General features: G+C 48.3%; 1 protein-coding gene across 6 annotated transcripts in view; it reads left to right on the forward strand.

Moving 5' to 3' along the window:
* The first annotated feature begins 10,115 nt into the window (after positions 1 to 10,115).
* GJC1 (gap junction protein gamma 1) overlaps positions 10,116 to 16,047 on the forward strand; it is a 37,226-nt gene continuing 31,294 nt past the window's right edge. For 2 of the 6 annotated variants that reach the window (XM_081218568.1, XM_081218567.1), the window contains exon 1: positions 10,721 to 10,827. The gene's annotated coding sequence lies outside the window, so the exon portion shown is untranslated. Of the gene's footprint in view, positions 10,265 to 10,720; positions 10,828 to 11,168; positions 11,277 to 16,047 lie in introns of those variants that run through there. The other 4 variants (XM_081218573.1, XM_081218569.1, XM_081218572.1 and 1 more) reach the window with 4 other exon arrangements.

Below are 16,047 nucleotides of genomic sequence, written 5' to 3' on the forward strand. Positions count from 1 at the left end.
CCTCTGCCTCGCTCCGTTCTTTTCATCCCCACCGCTCCGCCCCCTTCCCTCCAGCACAGGCTCTTCCTGGCACTTGGGTCCTGGATCTGTGTTGTCTCCATGAGGCTGCACTGACGACTCTGCTCCCAGCTGCAGCCTTCTTCCTGCCTGGTCCCCAGGGAGGCGGCCTGTGGGGGGAGGAACGCCTGCCTCTTCACTCAGTGTTCCCATGAGCACTGAGGCCTCTTCACTGTCCCCAGCTCCCATTCCTGGTGGATGGCACCTGAGGGGGCTTGGGAGTTCTTGGGTCTCTGGGATCAGAGGGCTACAGCTCCTCCTCTGCCCCTGAGGATTCTCCTTGCCCTCGAGCTGGGGGCCAGAACTCTCTGCTTTCCAGCCCTTGGCTCTAAGTCCTCCTACCAGCCACTACCAGTCCCTTACTCTGCTCTCGTCTACGTGAGGAAGAGACTGTTGATTTGCCTCGAACTCCTTTATTAGGTGCATACCAGGGGTTGGTCGAAGAGGTCTGCCTCAGGCCTGCAGGAGTCCCACTTCTCCCCAGCATCCCGTGCGGTTCTCTTGATGTAGTCTCTGTACATCGTGTACACAGCACCTGTGTGAGGGAGAAGGGAAAAGGCCCCATGACTTCGCACCCTCCACCCATCCTCTGGCTCTCTCAGGTGTCCCAGAGTCCTGAGGGTCCAACACTAGCTATATCCCCTTGAGAGTCCAGCTTTGTTGCTTATCTTTCCGCCCTAGGTCACCACAGCTGCTGCAAACACCTGGCCGCACAGCCTGGGGAAACATCCCATTTAACGCTTGACAAAGTACTTTAATGTATATTATCTGTCTGAGAAACCTCACGGCAGTACATGAGGGAGGCAAGCTGGGGTGGTTGTCATCATGTCGCACGGGGGGAAACAGATTGGTCCACTGTCGCACAGCTAGTAAGTAGCTGTCTGCCTTTTGATCCAGAGAGGAAAAGAAATTCAGCATGGGTTCTGCTGCGTTGGTTTTTCTCATTTCTAGGACAAACTCACGAAACAGACTGTGCATCTTCCCCTGGAACAAAGGAAATTAAACAGGGAACCCTGAAACTGTCTCGGCATGAGGGCCTCACCAAGGACTTGCTGTGGAGCCCGGTATAGGGAACAGGGACTGAGCTCACGGTCCCTTAACTGTCAGGACTCACAGCCAGATTTTGCCTAATCAGTTTTGCCCTCATTCTCCCGTGACCCCACCAGCTACTTAGCCAGCACGATCACACCCACAGCACAGGCCTGGGCTGCCACTCGGGTGTGGATCAGGTGTGTGGACATCTTGGTGGAACCACGACGCTTCAGCCGGTAAATCCTGTATACGCTGCCACCACCACGCGGCCTCCTAAGCCTATGTAGGCAGAGGACTGACCCCTTGGACCTCAGTCACCAAGTACCTCGCTCTCCTGGTGAGAGACACCTCACTAGGCAGGCTGGGCATCTGGATAATCAGCTGCCTTCCTGCTGCTGCTTTGGGGCTGGCAGTGGGGTGAGGAGAGGCTATCATTAGAACATTGAGTTGCTTCTTCTCAAAATACTTATGAAGTGCTTCCCTCCAATGACTCCCCTCCTCCCTGTACAAGTAGCCCATCATCATGACTCTTCCACCCCGCTTAGCTCTTCTCCAACTGCTGCCAGCCCCCACAGCTGTTCTAACCTCCCAGGGCCGGGGGAAGGGAGCCCCGGGGGACCCCAAACTGCTCCTGCCCATCCTGACGCTGGTGTCAGTATCCCATGTGCTTGGTTGGCTGCCACCTCCAGCCATCCAGACTCCTTCGTTTCATTGTCAGGATGTGTCCCTTAGTTCCTCGGCACCTTTGTTGTTGGTTCACTTCTCTTCTAGCTGTTGATTATTCGATGGGTAGGACCACTTGAGTTCTGTGCTTCATTCTTTGAAAGGACTAGGAGACATGTTCTCTGAGAGAAGGCCCCCTCCTCGCCCCCCATTCCTTCATCTCCCACTCACCTATAGGCACCAGCAGAGACTCCCTGGTCTTCCTCAGGAACTTCTCAGACACGCTGTCCTCACCCTGAGGTGATGCCCACCAGCCTTTGTTAGCAGACGTGATCCTGCCCCCAGATGCTAGGAGCTGGGGCTCCTAGGCGTCAAACCAGTCCTAGAAGGAGGCAGGAAGAACTCCAATTCCCAGTCAAGGGTGGGAAGGAAGAAGTGGACTGCTGAGACCTCTCTTACCATGCCCAACATAGACACTACTTAAAAAGATGTCCTGGGGGCTTCCCTGGTGGCGCAGTGGTTGAGAGTCCACCTGCCGATGCAGGGGACACGGGTTCGTGCCCCGGTCTGGGAAGATCCCACATGCCGCGGAGTGGCTGGGCCCGTGAGCCATGGCCGCTGAGCCTGCGCGTCCGGAGCCTGTGCTCCGCAACAGGAGAGGACACAACAGTGAGAGGCCCGCGTACCGCAAAAAAAAAAAAAAAAGATGTCCTGGGTGTCCTGTCTCAGATGGCTGGAGCCATTTCTCCGTCTCTTCCTCCCAACATCTGCCTCTTGCCCAGATCATTCCAGCTTCACTGTTTTCTCTGCCTCCCCCTCTATCATCTGTGTCCCTATGGGTGTGATCCTTGGGCCAAGAAAAGCAGCTGGAAAAATCCACAGATGAGGGTGGGAGGAACAGGCCTTTAACCTTGGGTCCCCCACTGGCCTTGAGTCTGTGATGGCTGTCCCTGATGGAGCTGCAGAGGAAGATCTGGCCCCAGGCAGCCAGAGCCATCCCAGACAGTGTTACAGTACTGGTCACCGAATCACCAGAGCCAGAGATTGAAACGATTAGGCATGGATCTGTGTATAATTTTGTGTAGATTTTGGATGTTAAGGCTAATGGAACAAATTCTGGTCCCTGAGCTGTTCCCCTGTCTCTAAGTCCATCTCTTGACAGGTTCTTTGCAGGTACCAACCCCCTGCCTTATCCCTGCACTGAAACCCCTATGGCTCTACTTGCTAACCCTGTCAATGTCTGCTCTGATCAAAAACTAGATGGAGTCCCAGAGTCCTGGTCCTTAGACCAGGGGTTCTGCCTGCCGGGTGGCTTCTAAGTCTAACCACGAGACAAAGTCCCTGCTTGAGGTGACTTCTATTCCTAGTTGCCTCTCCTCTCCTGGAGGAGCAAAGACTGCTGGCCCCACAGGTCCTCAGCACGCCGGTGCTTACGCTAGGAGACGTCTAGAAAGTGGAGTGCGGGCAGCCCAGCCAGGGCTCAGCGTCTGCTGTTTTGAATCAGCCAAGAGCTGATGACGGAGCTGCCACTATGGGGTCAGGGAAGCAGTGTCCGGCTTTATGGAGACTCTGAAGTCAGGAATGGAGAGGGGAGGAGATAGGACAGGGCATCAGTCTTAACCCCCCATCTGCTGAGTTCCAGGCTGGAGCTCCAAGCACTGGAAAGTAATGAAAGATCAGATGGAGGGGAGCCCTTACCTCAATCCAGTCTTTTCATTCCTCTGGACGTAAGTGGCTGGATCAGAGACAGACTTGATTTGGAGAACTAAGATGGGAATATAGAGGCAAGGATGGGTAGAGATCCTGGGCTCGCCCGCAAGTTGTACTGCCTTAATTGTGCCTTAATTGTGAGAGACGGGCTGTCTGGTCTTGGTCTTGATCCTTCCAAGGATGTTTTCTGGGCCAAAGAGATTTGTCCAGGAGTTTGAAACAACTGGGACTTCCCTCACACCTCCAGACCCCTTCATACTGCCTGTGGGGTGATGCTCACTCAGGATACAGAGATGACAACGACCAGCATTAGCACCTATTCTATTTCAAGTATTTATATTTCAGACCTTTCCACTATTCTACACAGTAAGTAGCAGCTTGTTCATAGACCAGGAACTGAGCTTCGGAGAGGCTAAATGAATTATCCACAAGTACACAGCTAGTAAATGGCAGTGTCATGATCTGAACCTAGGTCTGGCTGGCTCCAAAGTAGCTTCTTGCTAAGAAATGGAGCAAGATCAGATGCACTGTGGAGAGTCCCACTCCATCCCATGCCTTTGTTCCTCTCCTAGCCCGTGTGTCTGTCCTAAAGGGGCTTTTCAGCACTGGAAATGTGTCCAGCAGCTGACGTCTCTCTTTTCTCTCCCTAGCCCTCACTGCTTCAGGGAGAGACCCAGGGTCACAGCATCTCCCCAGGGCCTCCGCATATCCCCAGCGTCCATGGGAACTCTCCTCCCAGTCATTCACACACACTCCTGTGCTGCCTCTCCCAGTCCCAGCAGTGGCCTGAATTCCCCAGAGATCAATGCTCTAGGCCACAAGTGGGAGGATGGAAATGTCTGGATGAGACAGTGCAAGAATCAGGGTCAACTCCAAGCCCTTTAGAAAATGGAGGCCAAGCTATGGAGAGCGAAGTTCAACTCCTCCCCGTTGAGATGATGTCGATGCTCCCACAGCATCTCAGCCCAGAACCAAGAAAATAGTAATAGTTGCTATGATCTTCTGAGCACCTATGAGCCTAGAAATGTGCTAATTGCTTTAAGTAGGTTATTTTATTTAATCCTCACAACTATTATTCTATTAGGTATGTGGTAGGTACTATTATTTTTATTCCTATTTCAAAGATGAAAAACTGAGGCTTGGGCTTCCCTGGTGGTGCAGTGGCTGAGAGTCCGCCTGCCGACGCAGGGGACGCGGGTTCATGCCCCAGTCCGGGAGGATCCCACATGCCACGGAGCGGCTGGGCCTGTAAGCCATGGCTGCTGAGCCTGCGCGTCCGGAGCCTGTGCTCCGCAACGGGAGAGGCCACAACAGTGAGAGGCCCGCGTACCACAAAAAAAAAAAAGAACCTCTGAGAACACACAGTAATTAAAACTTCAAGGACCAGATTTCTGTAGAGTCCTGTTTTAGTAAACAGATAAGATAAAATTATGATAACATTTTTGTTTAATATGCCAAGTCTTCAATAATTACTTTGATTTAAGCCTTTCTACATTAGTAATTTGCTTAATAAACCTCTCCCAGATCAGGTCACACTAATAGAAATTCTATTAGAGGGCTCTAATTGAATGATGCAGACAGACTTAATGGATCCGGAGTGCAGGCCAGAGTCAGACGTGGGGTCAGCTGCTTGACCAACCACTCTCTGAATACTTGGTCTTATGCCACTCAACCTCTCTTGAGCGTGTGTCATCATCTGTAAAATGGAGGTAGCATCTACCTATAGGATCGTTTTAAGGGTTAAATAAGATGATTGTTAGAATTCCCCTGCACACTGCCTGCTTCTCTTCCTCCAGAATGAGCAAGTGGCAGGGATGGGTAACAGGCTGGGGGAGAAGTGGAAAGCCCCTGACAACAGATGGGAAGGTTCCCATGTTCTGGGTGGTCCTGAATTCAGCACACTCTCATCCCTCTCCAATCCCACCTCCTCCTTGTTGGAGGGGCTTCCCTGCCCTAACTGGAAGCTTCAGGCTTGTTCTCCTTATTGTGTGGGGGGAAGGGAATGGGTAGGGGAGGGGGACTTGGACTTGAGGCTGTACACAATCTAAGACACAGCTGTGCTATATATAGCCTGAGGGAGCTGAGTGACAAGAGGGGGGAGGTGAGGGACGTGCAGCTTTTGCCTTGAGCTAAGGAGTGCTGTGAGTGAGGGGATGATGATGAATGAACTGGACAAGGAACAGAGGATGCTCTGAGTTGGGGTTGGAATGGGAAGGACCCAGGCTGAAGGGCTGGGGTAATCACAGGGGAGAAAACATTGGGCCATATAGTAGTATCTGGGGGACTTGAGGGGCAAAGAGGGAGTAGCAGGAACAGGCAGAGGCAGTGGAAGTTTCCAGATGATGTGGCTAGGCTGACGCAGCCTCTAGAGGGTGCCTGGGGTGGGGAGGGTGGGACACCCCCTCTCCTTCTAAAAACAGGCACTGGGTTCCAAGGACCTCGCAGCATTTGTCCAAGAACACCTCAAGAGCCACAGGCTTGGGGGCCTTTGGTACCCCCTAATCATTCTGGAGGGTCTGCTCACATATTTTTAAAGATTCTAAGAGGGTGTGGATAATAATAGCAATTGGAAGGCTGAATCAGACTGTAGCGATGCTGACACAGAATCATGTCTTGTGAAGGAAAAATTTTGAGCTGCAGAAGACACCAGTACAGACCCCTGTACTAACAAATGGTTGCTCCAGAGGAGTTGAAATGTTTTGCTGAAGTTCTTGTGTTGCGGGCTTTTGAATACCCAAAGTACCCAAAGCGCACTATGAGAGGGAACTAATGTCTTGAGAGCCTACAAGATTTAGGGTACTTCACATATTTAACCTTCGCAACAGCCCCAACTGGTAGATATCATTATCCCCATTTTATAGATGAGGAAACCAAGGCTGAGAGGTTAAGTAACAGCCATATCACACAGCAGGTAAATGGCTGCACTATCCAGCCAATAATGATAACCACTACAGGGAATTCCCTGGTGGTCCAGTGGTTAGGACTCCGTGCTCTCACTGCCAAGGTCCTGGGGTCGATCCCTGGTCGGGGAACTAAGATCCTGCATGCTGCATGGTGCGGCCAAAAAAAAGAAAAAAGAAATGATAACCACTATAGACCACTTTACAATGAAAAATTAACATATGACAATGTGATTTCCTGTACATTTCATCACATTCTCACACCATCTTAGAAATACACATAAATGAATGCACACAGCTGGGCAGAGCAGACCTCTGAACCCAGGGCTTCCAGACACTCAAGGACTGCACACCCACCGCACTGCCTCTCACCAAGGCAGGGTAGGTCCTGAGCCAGCGCACTGTGTTCTTTTTTTTTTTTTTTAATTTTTATTGGTGTATGGTTGCTTTACAATGTTGTGTTAGTTTCTACTGTACAGCAAAGTGAATCAGCTATACGTATACATATATCCCTTCTTTTTTGGATTTCTTTCCCATTTAGGTCACCAGAGAGCACTGAGTAGAGTTCCCCGTGCTATACAGTAGGTTCTCATTAGTTATCTATTTTGTACATAGTATCAATAGCGTATATATGTCAGTCCCAGTCTCCCAGTTCATCCCTCCCCCCCGCACTGTGTTCTGAGTGTGTCCAAATGTCCTTGTTTGTGGGTGGTACCAGAGGAGGTCTCTTCATCTCCCATACCCTTCTCCCCACCCCTAATTCCTGAGCATACTTCACCTACCCTTCATTTGCAAGTAAATTGACCTTAACTTGAAATCCAGCATTAAATACACAAGAAACAGCTAGCTGGGCTCTGGGAAACACTGGGGGGAGTCATCTGACTGTTCCGTCTCTACTACTTGCATTACCGATTCCAAAAAATTTTTGACAAAAAAATCTGCTTCAAACAACATCCCTGTGGCAGGGAGGAGCAGTATAATGTGTCTCACAGGTTAACTGAAACTGCTGGGGATTATGGGGGCAGGGGGTTGTGCTAACAACACCCCCCTCCCAATAGCACAAGTAATCAAGAGCTTCTTATCCGGCCAGTCTGGGGCAAGCAGGGCTTCCTGTTGCCAACCGGAAGCTTTCCCAAATCCTACCTCTCTGGGCCTCCGCTCCCATCCCCCTGGACAGAAGAATCTGCTCCGAGTTTACCAGCCAAGTGGGGACCCAGGAAAATGTGTAATGGAAATAGTGACACACTGCAGCCTTCAAGTTGACCCTACAATTTCCAAACCACAGAGCCCCAGGGCGACTCTCAAGTTCTCAAACTGGGTTTTGATCCTTTCCTGCCTGGGCCCCATGTGAATAAAAAGTGACGTGGTTCTCACAGCACCCGGCTCTACCACTCCCTGCCAGAGGCTGGAAACCAGACCCATTTCCCTGTTTGAAACTTGAGGCTTTTTTTTCTTCCCTCCTTTCTTATGTTAGCAATGGCAAGCCTTCCTTCACTCATGCACTCTGCATACACTTGCCGGGCACCTACTGTGTGCTGGGCTGGGCTCAAGGGGCTGCGACACAGTGGCCCTGCCTTCAGGGAGCTCACATTCTAGCAGATGCCCTGGTTTGCTCCGGACCATGGTGAATGCCTGGACCTCTGGCTTAGGTTTCTGGCCTCAGCTTCCCCACCTGTAACTGGATTAAAGGATGTCAGTAGCTGGCAAGGTGAGAGAGGAGCAGACGAAGAGTCCTGACTAGGAGACGGAGTCTTTGGCTACATTTCTGTTTTTTAAACTATCTGCAGTTAAAACAACTTAGCTTCCCTGGGTCTCATTTCCATCTTTATTTTTTTATTTTATTTTTTAAAATTTACTTTTTAAATTTATTGGCTGCATTGGGTCTTCGTTGCTGCGCGCAGGCTTCTCATTGTGGTGGTCTCTCTTGTTGCGGAGCGCGGGCTCTAGAGCACAGGCTCAGTAGTTGTGGCACACGGGCTTATTTGCTCCACAGCATATGGGATCTTCCCAGACCAGGGATCGAACCCGTGTCTCCTGCATTGGCAGGCGGATGTTTAACCAGGGAAGCCACCAGGGAAACACATCATTTCCGTCTTTAAAAGGTTGCTCTTGGGAATTCCCTAGCGGTCCAGTGATTAGGACTCCACACTCCCTGGCAGGTTCATCCATGAATTTATAGGAAAATAATACCTAATAAACATTTGAGTATATATATATATATATATATATATATATATATATATATATATATAAAATACACAATACATATTTGTTTATAAATATTATATATACATATATAACCAAATATTTTAAAGGTTCTGATTGAAGTCAACATGCCACAGAAAAGTGTACTATCACTATCAAGAGAACAGCTCAAATGTGGCAACTAAAGATACCTGTATATCGTATATTCAGCATCCAGCTCAAGAACATAACTGGAACAGCCCCCCAGAAGCCCCCTCAGGCTCCCTTCCGATAACTATCCTTACCCTAGGATAACCACTATCCTTACCTCTAACAGTACAGATTAGCTCTGCCTGTTTTTGAACTTTATATAAATGGAAAGTCTTGTGAGATTCATCTATCGCTGCGGGTAATTGTAGATTATTCATTCTCATTGCTGCATAATGTACCATTGTCAGAATATAACATTTTATCTATCCTTGCTATGGTGGATGGGCATTTTGGGTAGTTCCCAGTTTTTTGGCTATTACAAATAGTGCTTCCATGAATATTCTAGAACAAGCATTTTGTACACATTTCTGTGACATTTCAGATTCAAAGTGCATTCCTAGTTTCAGCTTTAGTAGACATCGCCAGTCTTCCAAAGTGATCTGTAGTGATTTACACTTGTACTAGCAATAGATGAGAGTTTTAATATTGTAGTCAGTATGGATGTTGTCTCCTGTGTCATCTTAGCTAACATGTTCTTTATTCCTATTTTCACATATTTACAGGGTCTTCACACTTGTCATTTTAAATACATTTGTAGAGAGGTAACGTGATAATGGGGAGGGGACGGAGACTGGGGCATGGCAAGTATAGGGGGAAGATAATCTAAATACAGAGGCCAAGCAGCTAATGAAAATCAGTCAGGCAGCTAGCTAAGTGGAGACAGTGCCTGTCCTGGATGGACAGCTGTTACTCAGAAGTAACTGTCATGTGAAAAGAGAGGCTCAAAATGAGCAAAACTTTTGACTTTTTAGAGAGAAGTCAAAAAGACGATTTTTAAAATTTGGCAACTAATTCATAATTTTGGAAAGCATCATACTAGCCAAACAAAACATCTGTCAGTGGGCCAGATGCTCAGCCTTCAAGTTTTCAGCCACTTGACTGGCCATAAGGGCCTGGCTTTCCGTAGAGGGGGTGGGGTTGAACTGTAGCAAGTCACCTCACTAGAGTTTAATTTCCTCTGTGGTCAAAAGGGTAAAATGAAAACCTATCCTTCCGCATAATGATGGTCAATAAGATAATTCAGGAGCACTTTACAAAGTAAAGTGTTCTCCCATCTCCTTAGTACGACTTCTGTTGTTATGCACGGACTCCCTCTACTTAAACCATTTGAGGAGTTCTCATATTCCTTCGAGGCATTCAAGGCTGGAGATTCCTATGCATACTAAGTCCTTTGAAAATGGGATCCTGCTGGGATGCAAGGGGTTAAAAGGAAATGGCCCATTAGGGTCTGGCTAATCGGAGAAGTCCAGGACTTCAAAAGTATCTAGAACAACGCTAAAAGCCCAGAGGACGACTTACCCGACGAAGGCCAGTAGGATCCTCGAGTAATTGTAGAGCAGAACCTAGAACGGGGAATCAGCATCCCGCGTTACACTGGACCCAGGCCTTGGCGGAGCGCACAGAATACAACTCCGGGGCTCGTTGGACCAACACCCCAGGATACCCAGGTAAGGCGTGTCGTCACTGCGCCGTTAGTTGCCCGCTTGAAGTGAGGCACTGCCCACGGCGGAGTTCCTGTCCTGAGGATCAAGCTGGAGGAATGAACTGTCCGGGAGGCGAAGGCTGCGCCCACCCAGGGCCCAGGCTCCACGCGCCTCGGTAGTTCCTACAAGCGCCGCGCCTCTGCCCCGTCCGGGAGCGCGCGGACCCCACCGCGGAAAGTTGGACGCCCGCGCCTCCGCCCGCGCGCTCCGGACGCCCCCTCCTACCTGAGCTCCACGTGCAGCTCATCCCGGGATCCCAGACCTCGGCGGGACGCCCCCGCCCCCACCGCGGCGCGCAGTGCGCAGGCGCCTCCCTGTGGCTCTGGGCGGCGGGAGCTGCTTTGGCCGCGGCCGGAGACTGAAGCGTAGGCGGCGGTGGAGGAGGAGGAGGAGGAGAAGGAGGAGGAGGAGGAGGAGAGATGACGGTGGCGGCGAAGGCGATGGCGACGCGGGGCACATGAGGCGCCGGCCGGCGGGACGGGCCGAGGCCCGGCGGAGGAGGCGGTTCCGGGGGACTCCGCCGGCAGGTGAGGGGCGGCCACAGGGCCGGCTGAGAGGCGGCGGACCAGGGGCGGGGCCCGAGGTGGGGTGGGGGAGAACTTGTGGGGAGGCCCGAGAGGGGCAGGTGGGCCGGCGGAGAGTGCGGCGGGGGCAGGGGGGAGGGAGAGGACGCCACCGAGGGCTTCCCTTCGAGCCCAGAGGGGCGTCGCGACCCGCTGCCCCCGGCGCGCCCTCCCCCTTTGTCCCCAGGCGCGCGGTTCCCAAATTGGGAGGGAAAACGGCTCGAGGGTGGGTTGGGGCCGCGGCGGCGGCGGCGGCGCCGGGTGGGCGGGGAGCCCGAAGGACCTGGGCTCGCACTTGGGCGGTGCTCGCAACTCTTCGAGCGGTTAGGGGCGCAGGGCCGCGCCGGGGCTCTTCGCGGGCTGGTCTTTGTCTCCCGATGCTCGGCTCCTGACATCTCTCCGGGCGGCGTGCGGTTCGTCTGACTCTTTCCTCTAACATCCCTGCCGGGACTTCTAACTCCTTGAATGTTTGAGAGATTTAGTTTGCGGGCTGGTAGTGGGGGACGGGGAATGCAGTAGTCGCCTTTCGGTTAACACGTTTTCTTTACTTAAAATGATTTTTTTTCCTCTTCGTGAAACTTTGGATGACTGGTGTGTTGTGGTTTTTTTTTCCTCCTGTCTCCAGATTCAAAATTACGAGAAGGCGCTAACGCTGTGATTGTGGCCAGTTGTGTGGTTGGCGGCTGCTTTTGGAGCTTTGAGTTGGAAAGATTTACGTGATTGTGTGGTTTAGAATTGTTTGTTCTTTTTTTATTTATTTCTTTTTTTTTGCGACTGTTTCCAAGATTGGGATTACTGTTTCTTGGGGAAATGGGCGAGTTTGGTTTTTTACCATTTGAAGGAATTTTTGTTCGTTGAGAACCAGCAATGGTACAGATTTCATTGTGCTCGAGCTTTATTTTGTTAGCATCGAGGTTACTTTGTGGGATCGAATAAATCAAGTTAGAATAAGTTCTGGATAAGCGTTATCTTGTAGGCCTGATTAGTCTAAAATTATTATACGTTCGTGTTCTGTATACGTTCCAGTGAAAGTGCTGTAAAAATCAAACTATAAATGAAAGGGATTTTAATTCCCTGATAAACGGAGTACATTAATATCTGTAGAAAAAAGGCTTCATAATGTAATTTAGGGATCAAATCCTTTACCCCTGGAAGAGGGCTTAGGTATTTTTCAGAATAAGAATGCAGAAAAATAAACTTAACTGCAGAGCTCCTGATTAAAAGTATGTGAATTGTGATTACATTTGATGGGTTTTTTTGTGGGGTTTTTTTGTTTTATTTTTTGGATTTTAGCAGAGTTTTGTATATTGCAGTTGCTTTGGATTTCTTAAGTGCTATGTAATGGCAGAATTAAAGAAACATGAACTGTTCTGGGTAAAAGGTAAAAAGCTCTGGTAAACAAATCTGTGTCTTAGTTTTCACCAGATCTTTGTGAGCAGGGTGTTATAGGCAAAGGACATTTTGAAGAGAATACATGGTAGTTATGTGAAAATTCTCCTTTTATTATTTGTCCTGATTTGTAATGGTTTGATACTATTTACTAATAATCTTAAACTGTTGTGCACTTTTCCAGAGCATTTCAAACATCCTTTCCAAAAGTCAACGCTTTTTAGCTTCCTTTTAGGTTGTGTGACTTTTGAATTGGTTTTCTACTTCTGCTAGTAGCCACAACGCTCTTAAAAAGGAGCAAAGGACTCAGTAACTTTCTCTTCAGTTCATGAAGGTTGAATTGAGTTTCAGTCTTTAATTGAAAGGATTTAATAATTCCTCCCAGCTTTCTCCAGGTTACATCAACTAAATACGGATCAAGATAAGGAGTTCACCTGCGGGGGAGTGGGAGGGAAGACAGATGTGTTTGGTTTTTTTAATTGTGGGAAAATATGTGTAACATAAAATTTACCATCTTAACCATTAAAAAAAAAAAAGAAAGGATGTAAGAAGTTAACATATCTTCAACATAATAATCTTACTTATAAATGCCGCTGTCTCTTAATCATTTTTACTCTTATTTCGTATTTGTATAAATTAGCCAAAGATTCAGGGTGGGTCTCTGATTAGCTACACCCTCCCTCACCTCTAGCTTCAGGCTTACCTATCAATTCATTAATTGGGATCCTAGAATACAAGACATATAATTAAAATTCAGAGCATGACTTTCTTAATAAATACATAGTTTGTTCCATGACTTATTCAGTGCAAAGTGATGAGTTCCAAAAAAGCTGGGGTTTTTTTCAGTTCACATTTCAAAATAAATGAGGTTTTCCTTTATTTGTTTTGTTTTTAATATTAATCTTGATAGTTAAGTGCACCTGGAAGTATAATTACTTATTTCTGAACTTGTGCTTTTCTTGTGGCCATAGAACATGTGTGGCTCCTATCCAAAATATCTAGGGAAAATTTAGTCAGAGAAAGGATGGGTTTTTTGTGGGGTTTTTTTTGCTTTTGTAGACCATTTCTTTGAGAATACATATAAGATAGATTTTGGCTATTATCATTAACCTGAAGCTTACACATAGAAAACAGTTATGAGCTGTTAATATCAGCAAAGCGTCAACAATTGTTTTTCAAGCACACTACCGCAACTGATGAATTTAGTTTGTGTGGAAGTAAGGACCTATTTGGTTTTAAGTCTGAGCATTGCTGTTTTCTACAGCTCTCAAGAATGAATGATCAGGGACTTCCTTGGTGGTCCAGTGGTTAAGACTCCGTGCTCCCAATGCAGTGGGCCCGGGTTCCATCCCTGATTGGGGAACTAGATCCCGAATGCCGCAACTGAAAAAGAGCCCACGTGTCGCAACTAAGACCCGGAGCAGCCAAATAAAGAAGTAAATAAAATAAATATTCAAACTTATTTAAAAGAAAAAAACAGAACGAATGATCAGTCAGTACTGGTTGGCATAGGGTGGTATATTCTTGAGTTTTGCAAGCATTGCAGTGGCTGGCAGCACTTGGATTTATCATTCAGACCAGTGGAATGTGTTGCCCCATGGGTTTTTTTTTCCATAAGACAAGGATGAGAGATCTTTATTTCTGTGGAATGAGTAGAACTCTCAGTTAAAGCCTGTTCTATGAGGCTATATATGCTGTAGCACTAGCACAGTTTGGACAAAAGTGTTCTGGTGGCCATTCATTCAGTGAACTGTTTTTTCCGTCAGGTACTTACGTTAAACGCTGAACTGGGCTGAAGATTCAGTTCAAAGGTGAATGTTATGGGGGACACGGGTTCGTGCCCTGGTCCGCGAAGATCCCACATGCCGCAGAGCAGCTGGGTCCGTGAGCCATGGCCGCTGAGCCTGCGCTCCGCAACGGGAGAGGCCACAACAGTGAGAGGCCCGTGTACCGCAAAAAAAAAAAAAAAAAAAAAAAAAAAAGATGAATGTTATGTAGGCTTTGTTCTCAAAATGCTTACAGTTTAACACGGCAGTCCCAACCTTTTTGGCACCAGGGACTGGTTTCGTGGAAGACAGTTTTCCACGGACGGACGGGGGTGGGGGTGGGGATGGTTTCGGGATGATTGAAGCGCGTTACATTTATTGTGCACTTTATTTCTATTATTATTACATCGTAATATATAATGAAATACACAACTCACCATAATGCTGACAGGAGGCAGAGCTCAGGCGGTAATGTGAGCGATGGGGAGTGGCTGTAAATACAGATGAAGCTTCCCTCCCTTGCCTGCTGCTCATCTCCTGCTCTGCAGCTCAGTTACTAACAGGCCAGGGACAGGTATCGGTCCGTGGCCCAAGTGTTGGGGACCCCCCCTTTTTTTTTTTGCTCTGTTGGGTCTTAGTTGCTGCACGAGGGCTTTCTCTAGTTGTGGCGAGTGGGGGCTACCCTTCATTGCGGTGCACGGGCTTCTCATTAGGGTGGCTTCTCTTGTTGCGGAGCACGGGCTCTAGGCGTGCGGGCTCCAGTAGTTGTGGCACACGGGCTCAGTAGTGGCTCGCGGGCTCTAGAGCGCAGGCTCAGTAGTTGTGGCATACAGGCTTAGTTGCTCCACAGCATGTGGGATCTTCCTGGACCAGGGCTTGAATCCCTGTCTCCTGCATTGGCAGGCAGATTCTTAACCACTGCACCGCCAGGGAAGTCCAGATTTCAATTTGGGACCCCTGGTTTAACATGCTAAAAAGGTTTAGCAATCTGGAAATTATCTAAAATCTTTGAAAGAAAAGAAATGTATAGGATTTCGGGGTTTTCATTTTTTCTCTACAGAAATGGAATAAACTCCCCATCCCTATTTTCGACTAACCTCTTAATTGTATTTAAGTCTCAAATAGTTAGAAAAGTTTTCATCTACATCTTGGAAGGATTTATCAGTTTTGATGGAATTTATTGTTACTTAACTGAGTTACAGCATTCCTTTTGGGAACGTTCAGAGTAAAGCGGATCTAGACTCTTGTCTATTTATAGGGAATTCCCTTTGACTCATTCTTGGACCTCGGATTCCTAAGTGCCTATCTAGAGTAGGTGTTTATTTGGGTTCGAATCTTCCCTCCTCGATCTCTGGCTATTCCTTCAGGTCCCCTCCACCCCCAACCAGATCTTTAATTGATGGTCTTTCTCAGGTCTTGGTCCTTAGTCTTCCTCCCTTCTCACTCTCATCTTATCCATTCTGTGGTTTCAGTTCCCATGTATATTTTGAATACAACCGTTTTAAAATCTGTAGTTCAGACCCCTTTTCTGATCCAAGCTGCCTGCTCAATCAACAACTCCACTTAGATACTCAGAGGTATTTTTAATTGAGTTGCCCAGACTGAGCTCTTGATCTTGGCTCCAAACCTAGACCTTCTTCACTGTACTCACTTTCATTAAGTGGCTCCATCAACAACTTACTGAGGCCAGATTCTTGCAGTTTCTCTCCACTCTAGTCTCCCCATCCTAGCCTAGGCCACCTTTTCCCAAGACGATTTTTTTTTTTAAACAAATTTATTTGTTTATTTATTTTTGGCTGCATTGGGTCTTTGTTGCTGTGCACGGGCTTTTTCTAGATGTGGCAAGCGGGGGCTACTCTTCGTTGCAGTGCATGGGTTTCTCACTGTGGTGGCTTCCCTTGTTGTGGAGCACGAGCTCTAGGCGCGCGGGCTTCAGTAGTTGTGGCTCGCAGGCTCTAGAGCTCAGGCTCAATAGTTGTGGCGCACGGGCAGAGTTGCTCCGCGGCATGTGGGATCTTCCTGGACCAGG

Source organism: Mesoplodon bidens, assembly GCF_964165515.1.
Source record: "Mesoplodon bidens genome assembly, chromosome: 19".
NCBI lineage: Eukaryota > Metazoa > Chordata > Mammalia > Artiodactyla > Ziphiidae > Mesoplodon > Mesoplodon bidens.